This window comes from Pteropus vampyrus, unplaced genomic scaffold (assembly GCF_000151845.1).
Source record: "Pteropus vampyrus isolate Shadow unplaced genomic scaffold, Pvam_2.0 Scaffold92, whole genome shotgun sequence".
Lineage (NCBI taxonomy): Eukaryota > Metazoa > Chordata > Mammalia > Chiroptera > Pteropodidae > Pteropus > Pteropus vampyrus.
Genome location: NW_011888873.1, coordinates 2004949 through 2008168, shown reverse-complemented (window position 1 = coordinate 2008168; position 3220 = coordinate 2004949).

Here is a 3220-nt window from a genome sequence, read left to right as displayed (position 1 = left end):
TTGCTAATCTCAATTAACGGGGTTACCATGGAGTCAGTTCCCAAACCAGAAACCCAGCAATCATCTTCTCTATTCCTCTCCCACCATATTTAATCCTTCCCTAAGCTCTACTGATTTTATCTCTCTATCCTCCTTCAGGACTGTAGGATCTTTACCTGACCCACTGTGCCACAAGAAGTTAAACTCCTTAGTGCCAAATCTGCCCCCCACCCATGACTGCATCTCCATTCATTCTCTACCACACTCCTTCTCACAGTTCATAATCTATTAAGGCTATACTGTGGCTCCCCCAAACCATAAAGCTGTTTCATGCCCTTGGACCCTTCCTCATGTTAATCCCATTACTGAGAGCACCTCTCCCAGTGGTCTTTGCTTAGCTACTTCCTAATCACTGTAGTATACTGAATGGTGAGCTCCCAAAAGATATATCCACCAGAACCTGTGAATGTGACCTTATTTGGGAAAAGGTGTCTTTGCACATGTAATTAAGTTAAGGATCTCGAGATGAAATAATCCTGGATTATCTAGGTGGACCCTAAATCCAATGACAAGAGACCTTATAAAAAGAGGAGGGACACATAGACAACTATGTGAAGACAGACGCAGAGATCAGAGTTATGCTGCCACAAACCAAAGAATATAGGGTCACTAAAAGCTGGAAGAAACAAGGAAAAATGTCTCCCCTAGAGCCTGCAGATGGTGCATGGCTTTGTTGACACCTTGATTTTGGACTCCAGCCTCCAAAACCATGATAAAATTAATTTCCATTGTTTTAAGCTACCAAATTTGCAGTGATTTGCTATGGCAGCCCTAAGAAGCTAATACATTCACCCTTAGGACCCCGTTCATGCATCATTTCCTCCAGGAAGTCCTCCCTGAGTTCCTCCTACCATCACACCCCTCCTGCCAGCTTATATCAGATTTCCTTCGTGTGTCTGTCTCATTCGATAAACTCCTGAAAGGGCAGCAATTGTGTTCTGCTCCCCATTATAACACGAGGACTGTTCCAGGAATCGAGCAGGTGCTCAACCAGATCAACACATGAGAATCTCAGCCCCTGTGCACCTCCTATGGTGTAGACACGATGCCAGAAACTTCACAAACATTATCTCGTTGAGTCATCAACGAGATAATGAGTCAACAGGCCTAGGAGGTAAGTACCATCATCTCTACTTCACAGATGAAGAAACCGAGGTGCAGCAACTTGCCCCAAACCATTTCTTAAGCAGAGTTAGAATTTATCTCCTGATCTCTTTGGATCCTATAGGTCCTGGCGAGCATGAATATGGCATTTTCAAAAGACCAGTGGCCAACTAGAAAAGCAGGTATTGGAGAAGAGTAGGGGGAAAATTGAGTCTTAATGAGCTAGTTTTGAGGCAGAATCATTTTGTGTGTGTGTGTGTGTGTGTGTGTGTGTGTGTGTGTGTGTGTGTGTGTGTGTGTGTAAACGGTAACAAGGGTTATAGGTTAGTAAACTATAGACTATCTAACTTGTAATGCGAGATAAACATATTAATTCTGAGGCCTTGAGAGTACGGGGCCCTGTGATGCAAGAGGAAGAAGAAAGAAGAAAGGGGAGAAGAGGAAAGGGGGAGGAAGAAGAGAACCGGAGAGAGAGAGAGCTCTGCTAAGTTAGGAAACAGAACGTATTTTTCTTTTATCCTCTCTCCCACTTCCTCTTGCCCATCCCTCTCTTGCTTTTGGTGGCCCTGCTGTCACAGTAATAGCGCACAGATGCTCTCTGAGCTCCCTTTATAGCACTTTACCAGGTATAGGAGGCTAAATAATGGCTCCCAATAGACGCCCATATCCAAATTCCTGGAATCCATAAATGTTACCTGAACTTTGCAGATTTGATTAAGTTAAGCGGCTTGAGATGGGGAGATTATCCCAGTGGGTCCTAAATGCAACTATAAACGTCCTTATAAGAAAGAGGCAGAGGGAGATTTGACACATAGGAGAAAAGAAGGCAACGTGACCACAGAAGCGGGGAGTGGATGCCAAGGAATGCTGGCAGCCACAAAACTGAAAAGGAAAAGCAGATTCTCTTCCAGACCCTCCAGAGGAAGCATGTCCCTGCTGACACCTGATTTCAGCCCAGTGCTACTGATTTCAGACTTCTGACCTTCAGCTTGTGAGAGGAGTTTCCATTGTTTTAAACCACCAGGTTTATAGTAATTCGTTACAGCAGCCACAGGAAACTAATATACCAGGTCTTCCGAAATTACTTTATCTCCAACAAAACTTGTTTTATTGACAGCCTCCTTTGTTTTGGTGTTAGAGAGGAAGGAACAAAGTCCCATTATATCAATTTACCCTAATGAGAGTCCCTAATGCTCTCAGAGGCAACGAAGTTTTTAAAAGAGGGGATTTATAACTCCTTAAATTAATGTCTAACTGTCAAGGTTAATGTGAAGAAACAAAGTGAATAGAAACCGCAAGCTTTGGGGTGTAAATTTAGGGAGGTGGACCAACAAATAGGCAAATTAGGGATGGAGTTGGTCCTAGGGCTATCTCCTTGATCAGGTTCTTCTTTTCACATACAGAAATTTAAGAGATCCTCCAAAAGCTTTACGTTTGTCCTCAGCAGCTCCAATGTTGCCCTGCCCAGTGCCTGGCACACAGTAATGATGAATCTGGTGGTGAATGAATGAAGATGGCAGAGAGGGAGGAGAAGACTTGGCCGTTAGTCACCTGCATGCACAAACTGGGTGCCTATCAGATATCTGCTACTTGATTACTGCCCATACAATAGCATCTGTTATTAACATTCCTGTAATCTACATTTCTCCTCAACATGAAGCTTTTCCCCAAATTCTATGTTATTTATTGCAATTTACAATTACATCTTATTTTCAGTAACGTATACCTCTAGTTTCCTGTGCAAATTTGCCCTGTGAAGCAGATAAAAATCTTTGTCTTATAGAAAGAACTCCCCTCAACACTCTAAGCCAAAGTTCCTCAGTGATCTCTTCTGAATGCTTGCTCGAGTTAACACTGAGCGAGAAGCTGCAATTATCAGCCTCCAAAGAAAGCCAGTTGCCTAGAATAATCAAAGCCCATAATGGACACCACTCATAGCATCTGTAACATTTTCTAAGTGATGTGAACATCTAAATATGGAAAGAAATACCTTCATCTACCCTGTAATCTCTCTAAAAGCATTCTTTCTCAATGGTTATATTTATATTTCCCCTACTTCTTTTAAAAGTCCAAAAGT